This window comes from Thunnus thynnus, chromosome 19, assembly GCF_963924715.1.
Source record: "Thunnus thynnus chromosome 19, fThuThy2.1, whole genome shotgun sequence".
NCBI classification, from domain to species: Eukaryota; Metazoa; Chordata; class Actinopteri; order Scombriformes; family Scombridae; genus Thunnus; species Thunnus thynnus.
The window spans coordinates 27,592,677-27,610,571 of record NC_089535.1 but is presented as its reverse complement, the minus strand read 5'-3'; positions in this window follow the sequence as shown (position 1 = coordinate 27,610,571).

Here is a 17,895-nt window from a genome sequence, read left to right as displayed (position 1 = left end):
TTGTAAGAACCTGTATTTTCTGACTGCAAACCGCCACTGCTCTTAATGCATTAACTTGAAATAGCAGATCTCAAGTCCCAAATCCTCTGTATGACTCAACATATGGCTGCAAGTCTAACATTATTATTGAAAAAGCCACCATTACAAATGCTTTTTACTAAAAAGATGTGCTTGTTAAAATACACAGATGAGATCAAATATAAGCAAACTGGAACATTCACGTGTCACCATCCACCTTGGCTGTTACTGTAACCTTTACTAATTCATTAACTCTCAGTGACAGTATGAGGCTGGCTGTATGGAGCAGCTCTCAGGTGTGAATGTGTGTAACTCTGTGAGTGTGAGGAATGTTAAATGCTCTGGGATACTGACCAACTGCTTGTTTAAAGTCCTGATGCTTTCTGCACACAACAGGCGCTGTCGTCATTACAAAGAGGTGCAGCTGCATGATGGAGATTCTTTCACTGGAGCTGCAGTGTAGTAAATGAACCACAGGAGGGCAGTGCAGTATAGAGGAATTAATGATCAGATTCTTTCCTGTCTTGGTTTGTGAAATCTTTGTCAGATTATCTTTGTGTCAGTCTCGCTCACCATATTCCCCTACTGACATCTGACATAAGATGAATGTTCATATTTTATTAGTCTTAAGTAGTACCCCAAGAGCAAGGCCTCCACTATAAAAGATGGTATAATATCATGTGAATATTTGACTTTTAGTTATCCCGCAAACACACCACCACTATCATTTAAAAGGCTGATGTGCTTCTGAACACCAGCTCCACTCCTTCACCAGCACATGGTGAGCGTAATGAAAGGCTTCTTGTGATATAGATGCAGTTTTGTCGTTGAATTAATTATAGTAAGTGTGTGTCATTTTCAGCAAGGGACTGTGAATGTATAATGTCATTCTGTTCACAATTGTAGTGTAAGTTTATACAGTGGATCTGTTTTATGTGCTATGTAATAGAGGTGGAAATTATGATTCAGTCCGCTGAGAACAGTCATTTCAGTACAAATACTTCCAGTCACTGACTGTGTTTCCATGACGACTAAGCAAATTCTATTCTGTCTGATGAAGACTGTGAGATGCAGTTGAAAGCTCCAGAAAAAGAAAGCGAGTACATGGACTGCAAGTTACCATAATTTTGTCTAACTAACTATGTAGTTACAGTAATGCATCTTTTAAAGCCACTATGTGTAGAACTGCTGTTTGCCACAGTGTTGTTTGAACTACCACTGGGGGGCACAAAAAATTTGAAATGTTCAAATTCTACACACACAGGCTTATCTCTGAAATCCAAGTCTTTTGCGTGTCTTTGAGTCTTGACTGATCGTACAAATGGGGATAATGGTGCACACTTTTTCTCGAAAAGTGACAGAAACGTGAAGAATGGAAGAAAAGAGCTTGAGAAGTTCAAATCCTGCCTTTCTGTTTCAGAAAGCTACAAAAATTCTCAGATGCAGTCCCTGTTGAGTTCACTATCAGAAAGGGAAGTTCACACATTGTTAGATGATCCAAGAAGTGCTTGGTTAGAACCATACTGAGGCCTTAAGATGCTGCGATTCTGTTTAGTATTGGATTCTAATCAAGTTCAGTACAAAACTAGGACTATATAAGCACTTTTTTAAGGTTAAGAACTCAGCAACCCCTTATCTGCACCTGACTTCTTGCTCAATTGTTTCTGCAGTGTTTGCAGCCTTTTAACTAGTAAGTAACACACTTATTGAGCTCAGCTGAATGTCAGCACCTTCAGTCACCAGTGAGGGGAGCTCTAGTGCAAAAAAACTACTTTTTTTGATTTTGACACTGGTGGTTCAGTATACTCAGTTCAGTTTGAGGATTTGGTGTTAAAGATCTGATAATTTCTGCACTGAACACAAAATTTATATACAGATGGGTGACAAATTAAAGGATAAACCAATATAAAGTGTCTTAGGAAGGTGTTGGGTCACCATGTGCTGCCAGAACAGCTTCAATGTGCCTTGGCATTGATTCTACAGTCTCTGAACTCTACTGGAGGGATGAACACCATTCTTCCAAAAGATATTCCCTCATCTGGTGTTTTGATGATGGTGGTGGAGAGCGCTGTCTAACAAGTCGGTCCAAAATCTACCATAGATGGGTTGAGATCTGGTGACTGTTAAGGCCATAACATATGATTCACATCATTTTCATACTCTTCAAACCATTCCGTGGGGGGTCACAGGCATTGTCATCCTGGAAGAGACCACTCCCATCAGGATAGAAATGTTTCATCATAGGATAAAGGTGATGACTCAGAACAACTTTGTGTTGATTTGCAGTGATCCTTCCCTCTAAGGGGACAAGTGGACCCAAACCATGCCAGCAAAATGCCCCCCACAGCATAACAGAGCCACCAGGTCCCCTCACTGTAGGGGTCAAGCATTCAGGCCTGGACCATTGTCTTGTCATGGTCTATGCCACACATGCACTCGTCCACTTTTAGAGAATATGGTGAAGGATGACTCATCTGACCATATCACTTTTCCACATCTCTGTAAACCAGTACCTATGGTTTTTGCACCACTGAACTCTCAAATGTGCATTCATCTTTCTAATGAGGGGTTTATGCGCTGCAACCTACTATAATATCTCTCTCTATGTAATTGTCGACGGACTGTTCTTGCAGACAGTCTGATCACATCCTGCATTGACATTCTCAGTCACCTGAGGAAGAGTTTCTCTTCTGTTTTTCCTTACATATCGCACTAATGCACGAGCATCACGGTCATTGAATTCACGCTGTCGACGACGATTTCCGTCCCTATCTACTGATGTCTTTCCCATAGATGTAAATGCGGATGTTACTTTAGTCACTGTTCCTATTGAAACACCAGCCAGTTGAACAGTCTGTGACTGAAGCTGCTGCCTCTGTGCCCCAACAATGAACCCTCTTTCAAAGTCACTTAGATTTTTTCCTCTTGCCATCTTGATACAAAATCAGAATCAACTGAGTCTGCTCAGTATCTTTAAACCTGCCACAGAGCATGATTGGATGTTAATTGCTTAATTGTACCATGCAGTGCACCTGTGTGGAAGCATCTGCATTCGTTATGGTTCTCCTCTCATTTTTTCAGGTTTTTCCTTTGTCACCTGTCTGTATATAAGGAGATATCAAATAAACATGTGAAATCTGCTATAGGCTTTATGAGCATATTATGCATGCTTGTATGTGCAGTATATAAATGAAGATGTGTGGGTTCATAAAAGAAAGATATACACACAGTATGTGAAAAATATCACAGATGAAGATGAGAGATAATACTGTACATAAAAACAGCAGGAAGTAGTGGGGATTGTCATTCCGGTAGGTTAAGTATGCGATACAGACAGATACAAAGATTAAAGCTGTGTCCCAATGTCATACTACGTACTAATAATATACAGTATGTTTTCTATACTGATTATTGTGGTATACTACTTTTGCAGTTAGTATACAAGAAATCAACAATATTCACTGTTTTGTACTAACAGGAAATGATGCATTTCCAAAGATTTAATACCTACTTTTTGAGATCTTCCTGGAGATATCTCACCACCACCCACAACTGATGTAGATGTTTTATAGCTGTGTTTAGCTCCTCAATGTTTGTGCATTGCCTTGTGGGATAACAACAGCACACTCAAAATGAAGTGAATTTAGTATATATACAGACATTTTTATGCATACTTACATTTGTCACTTTTCCAGTGTGAACACACATGCTTGTGCTCTAAATCTGTAAGGTATTTTAAACCGTAAGTAACCATAGCAACAATACTCATGTTTCACAGTAAATTACCAGTTAACTCACTGTTGATGCTACTGTAACCTGACTATGGGTTAAACTGCACTCTTTAAAACAATGAGTTATGGTTTGGGAACAGTCTGTCTTGTACTATTTTGGTAAGTAGCCGTGGTAAGAACATGATCATGTATTATCAAGGCAGGAAAGTATCATGGTGGAATGTTAAATGTGTAAGAGATGCTCTGGTTTTGGAACAGGCCTGTAAACATGTCTGCAGGGCTGTGTAGCTGCCATTGAAGACACTGAAGTCATGTCTTCCTCATTATTTCAGGGAATTTGAGGGTTTTAATGACCAGAGGAGGGGTTTTTGAGGGCTGATTCAGACAGTCCCGACCAAGTATCTTGGCCACTTGGGGGCAGCAGAATCATTCTGTGAACACGATACTAATATACTGTATTATTGTCTTTTAAGTTGACATGGTGAACTTCTTAGTAAACAGTTGCATATTTGCACATCTAGCAGGTAACTAGCAACATTAGCATTCATTTAGTCATGTTTCTGTCCAATAATCATTCTCCTTCTAGCTCTGTTTTGGTCTCCACCAGCATTTGAAAGAAATATCTGGCTATTTAGCTGCAAAATGTTCCACAATGTTTACCAACTGGTTGCTAACTTTGTCTTTCTGCTGTTTGGTGCTGAGCAGGGAGCAAACAGTTACATAAGTGTTCGCTGTTTTTAAAGCTTCTTTTTTTTTTTTTTTTTTTTTTACAGAAAACAGTTGCTTGCTGTGAATGAAAATGATGCTATGATAGCACTGAGACTGAACCAAAAGAGTGAACTTGCAGCTCAGTAGAGCTGAGGGGAACAACAGAGTCAGGTGATAATTCTCTGTAGGTTCATCACTAAGAGCCACCACTTTCACATACAAGAAGCCATGTGATACCTTGTTAATAGAAAAATATTGATTACATTTGCCTTAAATTAAAATATAACAAAGGTCTTTAGTATTTCTCCACCACATTAGGGATGTGAATTCTTTATTCTGTATGCTTTTGAATGATTCATTTATTTTCATATTCGTGGTGCTAAAATTGTTCCTTATGTATATGGACTGATCCAACATTGTAAATAGTGGAATTCAACCAAAAGTCAAAGATCTTGGATTCAGGTACACTACTTTTAGCTATAGAAAAGGTTGGGTTTAATGGTCTCCCTGTAGAGGAAAGGCTGTGTGTGTTATAGGAAGGGAACCTTTTATGTGGCAGATTTTATTTTGTAGAGGCTGAGAGAGGAGACAATGTTCTTTGTTTTCAATGTGATGTTATATGTAAGAACAAAGAAGTGGAATTTTGGTGTCTTACAAGTCTATGTGGGTTGGGAACACTCAATAAACAACTATTAAACAAGTTATATGTAAATGCTGCTGCTAATAGATAAGGTCCTATCAAAACTCTTACATAATTAAGAGTGTGACACGAAGGGATTAAGCAACTGATGAAAGGTTCCTATTATTGAGAAGCAAACATTTTGAAAATAGTAAGAAAAAATGTAGACAAAAAAGATACAAAAAACCACATTCACATAACAAACTGACAGAAAGTTGAGAAAGGACGCTTCAGGGAGGGGAGAGATAAGCAAAGAGAGACAGAGAAAGAGAACTAAAGCCTCACAGTTGTGGCTGCTGCACAGGTGCATTGGTGCATTTTCTCATAAATATTTCAGGGAGGTAAACTCCCCCTCAACACCTCCATCCTGCACTCACTGCCGTGTTTTGGACTGCAGAGAGAGAGAGACAGAGAAAATAAATTGACCTGACCATTACCTCAGCTCTGACATGATTTTTAAATAACAACAGTTTCTGCGGAGGAGTGGAAAACCACCCCACTTTCCACTATTCATAGCATGCTAAACTACTTCAGGGGGTTTTGGGGGATCCATAGCATTTCTGGCTGTATGTTTAGGCTATTCAGGCAACTTCAAAGTAACCTCAGTCATTTCCCAAAACAGCTGGGCACTGTAGATTTCATTAAACATTACTCAAACAGGCGGAAATTGTGTTTTTGTTGGGGACTATTTTCAGCAGCGGATTAATACATATTTATTACTCAAGTGAGTATTCCTGGCAGCAGGACGGTGTATGTGCATTGTGTATCTTTGATACACACAATACTCCAATTTATTGCTGGTTTTGGTCTTTTCATGGGATTTGAAGTCAAATTGAAAAATACAGAATACCAGTAGTAAACATATTTCTATTTACAGCAACATATTACATCACATTAGGGATGTTCAAGATCTAAAGTAAAGCCAGAAAATGTAGCACAAGTTAGCTAACAGAAAATCATAATTGATCAGACACATTTTTTCTTTAGTTCTTAATACTTTTATTTACATGGCTGAATTAACACGCTGGGGGGGGGGGGGGGGGGGGGGGGGGCACCTCTAACTAACCCTGTTCCAGCTGCTTTCTGTGAATTGCATACAGTTTTTCTACACCCTAATTTTCTGTGTGCTCATTTCGTTAAACACATTAATTTAGGAATATGCAACTTTATGAGCACAAAACTAAATAAAAACAACAATAAAGAAGCACAAAACAAAATTGTACTACTTAGCTTGCTGAAACAGTTGTATAATGTCAACTGTGGCTCTTGAAAGGCTTTCAAAAGTGAGAAAATATCCCCGATGATGTCATAGTGATGTCATTGGGATTATCTCGGTTTGGCCTTGGAGACTACAAATTTATAACAGAAACCATGTGTTCCAAACTTGGAGCATGGAGTTTCAAAGATGTCGGCGTTTCCCAGGCAGAGGGCGGCTAATTAAAAGATGCTATTAGTGGCATTATGGGAAATGTAGGATCCAGTGTTTTGGAGCTTGACCCATACTAGGGACAGATACTGAACCCCAAAGTGCTCCTGGTGGCTGCACTGTCGGTGCGTGAGTGTGTGTGTGTGTGGGTGGGCGGGTGAGTATTTGAAATATTGTAATGTGCTTTGGATAAAAAGCGCTGTATCGTTCCTGATGAGCAGGTTGACACCTTGAATGGCAGCTTCTGCCATCACTGTATGAATGTGTGTGAATGGGTGAATGTTGGCATGTGTTGTAGAGCGCTTTGAGTGGTTGGTAGACTACAAAAGTGCTATATAAATGCATTCCATTTACCAATTACTAGGAACTAAAAGTCATTATATCTCAGGCTCTGCTGCTTCAATTCTGAACATTCTTCAGTCTCTTGTGAGTCCCCTTACTTTATGGAAGTGCAGTACTAAACCACTAGAGTACCCCTTTTAGGTCCTTATCTTGTCAGTTCATATTGTGCTTTGGTGACACATATTCCCAAACAAATGTTCAATTAATTTATCACAAACCAGTTGACACACAGTAAGCCTGGAGCTTTTGGGGGTCACAGTTTTGGATCCTGTGATCTACCCAGTTGGTAATCCAGACTTGTTAATTAATGGAACTAGATCTCTAGTGGTGATGCAACCACATTTACTGTTATTAACACTGGTTAGGAGTACACTAGGTGTTACTCGCTCTTTAGAAATGACTTCACCTCTTGGCTTAGCAGTGACCCTAATAGCTGGTGTAAGTCAGTCCAAGCCTCCACAGGCTTCCATTAGCAGTGGACACAGAGACAGATGGAGGTGTGGACCACCCATGAGGCTACAGAAAGGAAGACAGGCGGAGGGGAAAAAAAGACAAAGAGACAGCGAGAGATGCACAATGAGACAGACAGAGATACACTGCTATTCAAACTTTGCTATTCTATCCCAGCCTTATTGGAAAACCGTCCACAGTGAGCTCAGCACTGAAATTAGATATTGATCCTTCCATCTCCTCCCCAGCATCCCCCCTCTTTCCACCTCTCCCTTTCTAGCTCTGGGACTGCACGCCTCCCCTTCTGGTGATTCCTTCTCTTTCATTTAGTCCTCGCTCTCTTCCTCTTTCTCTCTGTCACTCTTGGGATTCTTCTCATTTATGTATCCTTGCTTCCATCACTTGCATCCTCCCATTTAGGACATGAGGAGAGATACAAGGATGAGATGTGAGAATAGAAGAATCGATGCAACACATATGTCCTGAACAGTGTTGGGCAAGTTACTTGAAAAATGTCACTTACACATTACAAATGACTCATAAAATGTAATAGCATTACTTAATAATCAACAACAAAAGTAATTAGCTACATTACTCGTTACTTTACGTTTGTTACTTAGCAGCTCTGTCAAAGGTTCTTTTAAACAACTTCAAAGCCTCCGTAATCACATGTTCCATCTTCTGTGTTTAACACGTGTAGAAAAAGAAAATGAGATGTTGTGTTAACAAGCAGCTAGCTGAAAGATGGGAGGTATTTGCTGACCATCAATAGCTAGCTTAGCATTAGCTGCATTGTTCTCATATCCTCCTACTCTGAATTAAACCAGCTGATTCAACTTTGGAGTTACCTGAAATCACATTTCTTTTTTCTTTGGTGGCGGCTAACCACGTCCCTGCACAAAGCTATTAGGTTACATATGGGACCAGTCTGTCCACTGAACGTACAGAGACCAAAATGATATCAACTCTCCATCAAACTACACGTAACACAACTAACAAGTCGACTCCCAAATCGTCAAAGTAACGGCGCATTGCTGGGATTAGTAACTGTAATGTAATGTAATTACTGAATTTCAAATTTGAATCCTCTATACTGCACATTACTGAAAAAAACAATCACATTACTGTAACACATTGCTGTTACTGTCCAACACTGGTCCTGAATGGAACATTTTTAGATGTCAATTACTTATGAAATACACTCTAAAAAGTTTAGATTTTATTCATTTCCTTCTACAGAACTTATGGAAACATAAAATATTAAATATTATGTAAACTAAGCATGAAAGTTCATTCTTAACCATGGAAATTGCAGTTTGACAAAAAAAATCCAAACAAAAAAACTGTATAGCTTTTTATTAAAGATAGATAAAGGTTAATATAATATTTCCCATAGAGGTGCCCTACGTAGTTTGGATAAGAGCTTAAAGGGAAATTTCGGTATTTTTCAACCTGGACTCTATTTTCCCATCTTTTTGTGTCTAGGTGACTAATGGGGACAACTATTTTTGAAATTGGTCCAGTATTGAGCGAGAGCGTTTAGGCCATAAGCTGCAAAACGGCCTGCAGCGTAATCTGATGGGACAATAGCGCCCTGTCAATGTATGTCACTTAAAAGTGCTTGTTTTTGCCACTGACAGGCTCAGATTGTTATTATAAGTGTCTGACAACATTATGGAAAGGACCATACAGAGAAATATTTTTTTCTTTATCTTTCACTTGATCTGTCTGTCTGTTTGTTATTGTGTCTGTTGTTATTGAAATCAGCAAAATATTCAGTCATTACTTGGAAAATCTTTTCGATACCACTAAGTTATGCTTTCTGTATTCCAACACAACAAACTCCTCCTGGCACTCCTCTCTCCAACTCTGTCATTGCTGAATATTTAGCTGATTACAGTTTTGCATAGTGGTAGGAAGTGGAGAGACGTCATCCATATTTATAGACATTCAATGGTCTTGATGCTTCTCTATGCTCTCCAAACAGTAACTAATGTGATCTAATGCTGATCTATGGCGTGTTGCTGCCCCCTACCAACAAAAATACAAACTGCTGTTATTTAAATAACAATAATGCTGTAATATCCAAAAACACACGTTAGCACATCTTTTTTGTTTTTAAAAATGTTTTTAATGATGACAATATAAAAATATGAAATCATATAAATCTAATTGTTTGGTATAAATGTGGGCTATAGTTTACTGTAAAGATTCTGTCAATGCCTAGCTTTCATCTAACCCAGAATCTGCCTGGCTAACTATAGCCCACTTTTAGACCAATTAATTAATTAATTCATATATGTGCATCTCTGGACATTAAAAGTTGTCTAGGTGATACTAGATATGTAATAATGTTTGGGCTAAAAGTGGGCTATATCTAACCTTGACATAGCCGGACAGATTCAGAACCATGGAGAAATGACAATTCAAATTATTTAAACTCAATATATGGACTTCAGTTGTGCGTCAACACTACAGTTGTTAGTGTGATATATCAATATGTAATAAATGAGTTAAACTGCTTGGGCTAAAAGTGTGCTACATTTATCTGGACATATTTTGGGCTATATGAGAGCTACGACATATGCTGTAACCTCTCTAATGAATAAGAATAAATAAAAACAAAACAAAACAATAAAAGAAAACAGTAAACACTAGTAGTTCCTTAGTATTCCTGGTTATGTATGTACAAATAAATATACAACCCAAACAGGTTATCATGATATTTCAACCAGGAGGATCAGGAGAGTTCATGGTTGTATTTTAACTATCACTGAGAACACTGAGGTCATGTCCAGTAGTGGCTGCAGTGTACCAGTTCACTACATCCACTTGTATTTTGAAATACATATTCTGTGATGTACATGGCCTTATATAACCATAATATATCCAAGTTCTTTTTTAATTTGTGGTTCTGGTTGAAAGAAAATGGTCACAGATGGTATACTAGCTATATTTACTGTAAATTTTACCGTGTATTGTTTGTTTTCAGGAGCATGCTCTATTTGTTTACATGCTTAAATTTTTTTAAAAAACTTTTTGGAACTTTTTGGATTTTAGGAAATGATTCTAGATGATTCTAGTGTAACTGAGCATACTGGGTTTGCCTAACTGCAGAATTAATAAGAAAACAATAAAAGGGACATAGAGACATTGTAGCATGTGCAGCAGCAACCACTACTTTATTTTCTCTATCATGCTTAAAGCAGAAATCCCCCAACAACTGCTGCCCTACGGTAACACAGTCTGTTACAGCAGTATGACTGCAAGCCTACCTCTTAGTCATGTTTTAATCAAACAAGGCAATAAAAAACAAGTCTATTCTAAAAAGACTCATGACCTCACAATTTAAAATAACCTGTCACATCATGAAAATCATTGTGCCAAGTAAATACAGAAGAAAAAAACTTTGCAGGATGCAACAACGTGCCTCAAAACAACAGATACATTCAGTGCAGGTGGGCAGTGCGAATAAGAAATGTTCATTGTAAAAGTTAAAGTTGCAAACATACAGCTTAAGGTAATAGTTTGATTTTTATGCTTTCTTGCAGAGAGATTAAATGATTTGGCTGGTGATTTTCTATATTTTTGTTGTTGTCAACAAATCTCATGTGCAGAGCCAAACCAACAGTAAACTCACCCTATAAACAAGTATTGTGTGTGTATCCAAAGCCTGATGTAACTTATTCCTCCATGCTGTAGACCTCTGTTGTTTTCCAGAAACTATTAAAAACACATCAGTGAGTCACATCACTGCACTGGGTGACATGTTCCTTCATCCATGAAAAGTTTGGCCACTGTAGCTTCCAGTCCAGAGGTTGTGATACCGTGTTCCTGCACATGCACAGTGGAATGTTACTATCTTATCACTGTTTTTACTATATGGAGCCTTTTCTAAACAAATTACGGTAACCAAACTCTTCATGGACGTGGTCCCCAAAGGATGTTTCCTAATGACTCTGGTGTCATGAACTAACCCTGATTAACCCATGAACTATAATTATTTAGCGATCCCTGGACTTTTCCTGTAGCCCCACCAGCAGGTCAGAGTCTTCACTTATTTTGTCTTTTCCTCTAACATCACAGTGAGGTTGACATTTTTTGGTTTTTAGTAAGATATCTCAGCAACTATTGGGTGGATTGGTACAAACATTCATGTCCTCCTCAGGATGAATTGTAACTGTAACTTTAGTGATCCTCTAACTTTTCATCTGGGTCAAAATTTTAATTTATCCTCTTGTAGAATGTGTTGTCATGGTTACTTAGTGACTTCATGGGGGAATTCACTTCTGGAAATAACTACAGGAAGTCAGAAAGAGTAAATAGGATGTGTGAGGTTGAGGCTAATTAAGAGAGCTGCAGCAAGTTCAGCAAATGGTGTCCTGTCGGATTTACTACACACATTTACACCAATACTGGTGTAAATGGTTTATGACCAAGTACCTGCAAAACTAATGACCATCAACCACATTCCCATCAGCTTCAGCTGTACTTTGTGTAGGGGACTGCCAATTGGTCCAATGGCCCATTATACCAAAACTCCAATAGTCTGAAAAATGTCCCATTGGACTGAAAGCCCATTAGTATGACAACCTGTTATTCTGAAAACAAATGCCCATTAATGTGAAAATACACACTGTGGAGTTGTTGGAGCTCAGTGACTGCTGGCCTCACTACTTTCCAGTCCCTGTTAACATATTGTCTAATTTAACAGATCTGGGTTCTCTGTAACACAGATAATACTCCTAAATCATAACATATGACTTTGTATGACTCCTAAAGAAAAACCTTTCATTTCGGCTGATATTTAACTTTAACAGCTCTTCTGTGAACTAAGTTAAACAAACTAAAGATAGATGTGTAACGTTACTGTTTGCCATCGTGAAACACCGTTAGTCAGCACGTCCACACAATTTTTATAACGTGATTTCATTAAATCAGAGTTCTGCTTTGTGAAACATGACGCCGAATTTATCAGAAGAACTGAGTTAATTGTGAAAAGTCTGTTTCATAAGTTAATTTATATTTTAAATTACTGAAGCTGTCGCAGCAACACAAACATGCCAGTTTTCACTATGTAGTTTGGCCTACAGTTACCTGCGTACTAATGATAGATTGAAAAAAGTATTTAAATTATTTTTGTGATTTTAATAATGTTATGCTGTGAAATAACTTTATTATAGTAAAAGTCCTGCATTCAAAACATATGTAACAGTAAATATTTTTATCAGTTAAATGTAGTTAAATATCAAATAAAGTCTTCAACTGTTTCCTACTGTCGGAGGAAAACCTCCATTAACATATTAAATTTAACAGAGCAAAGCTTTCCGGTTAACATCTACTCATTCTCAAGGACAATTTATTAGGCAGCTGTGGTTCAGGAGGTACAGCGGGTCATCCACTAATCGCAAGATCGGTGGTTCGATCCCCTGCTCCTCCAGTCCGCATGTGGAAGTGTCCTTGGGCAAGATGCTGAACCAAATTGGTGTGTGAATGCATTAGATTCTCCTCCTGATGAGCAGGTTGGCACCTTGCAAGGTGCCATCAGTGTATGATGGTGTGTGTGAATGGGTGAATGTTGACATGCAGTGTAAAGTGCTTTGGGTGGTCAGTAGACTAGAAAGGTGCATATAAGTGCAGTCTATTTACCATTTATGAAACAGACACTAACTAATTTGGTGAACATTTAACATAATTCGGTGTTAACTGTAGCTCCATGTAAAGTGAATAAACGTGATATTTCTCAGATAATGCTCGTCTCCTTTAAAAACGCAGTTTACACATTTTTATAAGTGCTGATTTATTGGAATTCTACTGAGTGAGACATGACGTCGAATTTAGCAGAAGACCTCAGTAATATATAAAGTCTGTTTTGTCAGGTAACAAACATAATCAGTGTCTGATGACCAATAATGGCGCACTACCATTATTTATAGTTAGGTGTTCTGATTAGGCTACCTCTGTCATCTTTTATCTTATCATCTTTTATAACTATGTTTTATGGTATGACAACGCTGTGGTTAAGGTCTGGTTAGGTTTAGGCACAAAAACCACTTAGTTAGGGTCAGGGAAAGATCATGTTTTGGGTTAAATAATCACTTACACATCAAAATTCACTAATATATTAAGAGAGAATGTGTATTTTCAGAGCAACAGGCCTTTTGAGCGGTGGCGTTTGTTTTCAGGATGACAGGCCATTGAACTAATGGGCTTTTGGTCCAATGGGACATTTTTCAGACTACTGGGGTTTTGGAATAATGGACTGTCAGACCAATGGCATGGCACCCTTTGTGTTTAGTGTTAATTAGCAAATGTTAGCATGCTAACACACTGAACCAAGATGCATTTTGAATGAAGAGTGTTAGTGTTGCTCATAATGAAACAATAAACCAATGAAAACCTAAAAAACACACATTTTATTCAACATTTAAGGAACTTAGTGTAAGAAGGCTACTGAGAAAGAAATTAAATCACAATTTCTGCTAACACTCTACATGTTTCTGTGTGCATACATATAGTGCAGTACATGCAGTATATGTTTATATATGTTTATTTTCTGGCATCAAAACAAACTAAAGACAAAGAAGTATGATACAATATAATCTGATGCAGTTTAAACAGATTAAATCTTGTATTATCAAGAGTTTAAATGTGACATGAAATCCACATTCTGACATGTATTGACCATTGATGTAATCATCTCGCACTCTGCTGCACATCTCTTGTAGTTTTTTGATTAAGAAGGAATGTTACAGACCAGAAATAGAACAAGCCATGAAAGCTCGCCAAGAAGAAAATAAAAACCCGCCTTTACTCCCCCTCATCTCTTCCTTTCTCTTTCCTCTCCTCCTATCTCCCTCGGGCTCACCTTCACTCATCACCTCATCTATTTTTCCCCTTCTGTTGCCAGGCAACAGACAGGAAGAGCATCACTTGGAGACGTCAAAACCACAGGAAGAGCTTGCAGGAAGACACATCACGCAGATGTTCCATGAAAGATCCAGGGTCCATCAGAATAATCAAAAAAAAAAATCTTTCTCCTTCTCCTTTCTTACCACTTGTCCTTGATGGAAAATGTCATGAGGTCTGGGAAAGATGTCAAGGAGAATGCCTGAGCAGTTTGGAAAAGCTATAATAAACCAAAATGGGTAAAAACATATTTTGTCAACTGTCATCTAACACAGACACTATGAGAGCATGAGATGACCTCTTGGCTCTAAATATTTTTACACATATACATTTTTATCAAAGCCAACTGTTTATATCACATGTATAAGTCATTGGACAGAAAGGGGTTGAGAATGTCCACACTGTGAGTTTCCTATGTCTGGATCGAGGACTGTGGGATTTGCTTTCCTTTCATACAGGGTATTTCCAAGGCCGACAAAGAGGAAGCACTGAGGCTCAAATGAAAGTCAAATAAAATTTTAAGAAATAAAGTACATAAAAAAACAACTTATTACGTTGCCATGATTATATAAAATATTTTGAACATAATTAGTGGGTAACCTAATTAAATTAAAATGTAAACTTTAATTAAAGAAACCGATGTTTTAAGCAGTGTTGCCGGATTGTGAAGTTTTCAACCCAATTAGGTTACTTTTTATGTAATTTGGTGGGTAAAAATCGTTTTGGGCGGGTTGTAATAATTTGGGCTACTTTTTGTATTTGGGCATTTGACCATTTGGGTAGTTTCCACTGATGAAAAGCTTGGCTATATTCCAATAAATTGGCCCCTCCTCTCCTTACCAGGAAATCTACTGATTGAGATTGACAGTGCACTGGGTCCACATGTAATGACTGTCAAAACCAAATGCCAACTCAGTTTATCACAAATAAATTTAACGTTTTTTCCTATTCTAATTATTATTCTGTCATTGTTCTTTGATAAAACATCTGTTCGTTCATTCAGCTGAGCGGTTCTATGAGCTGCGCTGATAACTGCAAAGAGCTTTCTAGCTGGAAGGAACCAAGTAGCCTTAAAAGAGAGGGGGCGACTGTGTGTAGCAGGAGAGTTCAATACCAATAAAAACATACAGAAAAGCAACTTTTGTTTGTGTAATGTTTATGTATGTTTAGGGCTAATTAATACACTTTTGTGAAATTAGAATTCAACAATTTCTAAAGCCATCCAATCTCAAATATTTGAAGTGGCACATTCCCCCCTCAAGCTAGGGTTAACCCTAACCCATAGGCATGAAGCTTCTGGTTTCAAGCATACCCTGGCCTTTATTGTCACAGGCTTGACCATCCTTCCTGGTCAGTTATGATTTGCACTCATTGTCATCTGCCACAGTGTATTTTTTCATACTACCACTGAAGGGCGCCAAAATCAGAAATTAAACACAACATCTACATTTAAACAGATTTTAGACTGGGGTGCATGTGCCTCACACGTTTCCAGATCACAGCAATTAAGTTGGTTTGTAAACCATGAAAACTGAGGTCATGATGATGTGATAAAAAATGTAATTTTCTTTATGGTTATTGTAGATTTGTGGAAACTTTTGAGACAGGTTTTCATGCATGTCCTGATCTATTAACACTGCATCAAACACAGGTAATTGCACCAGTGGGGCACAAAGCTGCTGACAGAGGTAGGTTACGTGTGGTGACAGTAAGCATGTAGAAAAGGTTGGTGTTTCAATAGATTACTATGATGTGCTGGTTTGGACAGGATAAAGTTAGGGACAGCTTCTGGGACTGTCACAGTCTCTGACACAGTCCAAACTCGGGCTTCAAATTGATAGGTAGATTTTTGCTGTTAGTATAACTGTCACAGAACAGGCACAGAAATAGAATATTATTTAGAGACTGGAGGAGGCACTGTTGTACTCCCTCCATATACCACAGTCTTCATGCTGAGTGCTTTTCAGATTGGATACATACTAAAACCCAAGAGATGGCCTTGGAAATGGACAATGTCCTTACCTGCAACAATATGCAAGCTATGGCAGCTGTGTTAGCACTTAGCATTGTTAATCTCCCTTATCTTGAAAATAGGTCCAATAAGTAAAAGTGAAAGATTGACACATTAACTATTACTATCGCATCAGCCGCCTTTAGCTAGCATAGACTGTGACGACTCTCATGGCCGTTACACTATGGATAGGTCATACAAGGTGGAGGACCTCCACCACCACCATCTCCATATAAGCTGGAAGATCATGGTGGTCCCGAGCCTTACCAAGTGGAGCCTCATGCCACGTGGACCCGAGGCTGCAGCTGGCCTGGCAGCGAGTCCATGGAAGTCCAAGAGAGGACAGGAGATGATTCAGTTCAACTCACTTTCAAAAATATTTTGGTATTAGGTACCCTGACAACAGACATTATATTCTCATTGGAAAAACCAATGTTCTTTCTTTGCATACTTGGTAAAACTGCAACCACAGTTGGGGCTGGAGGTAAATGAAGGAAATGTACCTCCAAGTCTTGACTATGTTGTCACAGTTGAGGGGCCACAGAATTCAACTTAACTGACGCCCCCGAAAAATATTCAGTTCACTGAATGATGAATAAGATTTTAAATCAATATGCGCCTCTGTTTCCTTTTTAAAACAAAGACAAAGGCACAAACTGGTGTTTGTGTTTTGAGCAGAAAAAACAGTTTGTGCACACAATGTGTTGTTAGAACAATCACCTGTATTACACAATACGCTAACAAGAACCTACTTTATTATGTGCACAGCACAAAAAATTATAATTTAATATGGAGTATTATGGAATACTTTTTAAAGTACTGGTTTGGTCAACTGGCAAGTTCCACAAGAAGTACCTCACTTAACTACACTAATTAATCCAGGGGATCAATTTCTGTGCTTACTTTTGGTTGGACTCAATACAGGTGTTTGAAACGATTTATGTAAAATTTGAGTTTATTTGGAAAGCTTTAGGAGGCTTGTGCCCTGATATACTGTAGTTGTTTTGCTGGACCCAAATCACACAAACTTCAATGGAGGAGGCGAGTGCAAAGTTAGCATGACCCCTACTCAGAATGAGCACATGAATAACACCCAAGTCGGAAAGTTTCTCCTATTGTTAAGCACTTCTGCTATCTTCTTCTCCTTGTTCTTCTTCTACCTCTTAACAATAACAATGATTATAGGGTCTATGTATGTACACGTGTCTGCACTGCAGAGCAGGATTTGGTTGCCACTTGGAGTGTGTGTGGTGTGTGTGCATGCTAATGTGTAAACCCAACTCGCTCTGCTCATCAGTAACTGTGTGGTGTTTGCTGCTACTACGCAAATGTCCACATATGAGCTATCTTCAGTCAGTAATGTGGCCCCTTTTCATGCAAGTAAAATTCATCCTTATCTCTCTGCAGCTCTCTTTCTCTCTGTGCGGCTCTGCTTTTGATTCTTTTTTTCTTCCTCGTGGCAAGCACAGCAGCAGCATTTCCTTCTCCTCTGTGTCACCTCCACTCCCTCCCTCCATCGCTGCATCCCCCCATCTCCTGCTGCTTCCACCCTCCCTCCCTTTTCGCTGTGTGTTTGCAGATGAAACGGGCAGCCTGCCAGTTTTTCATATTTCTTGGCAGC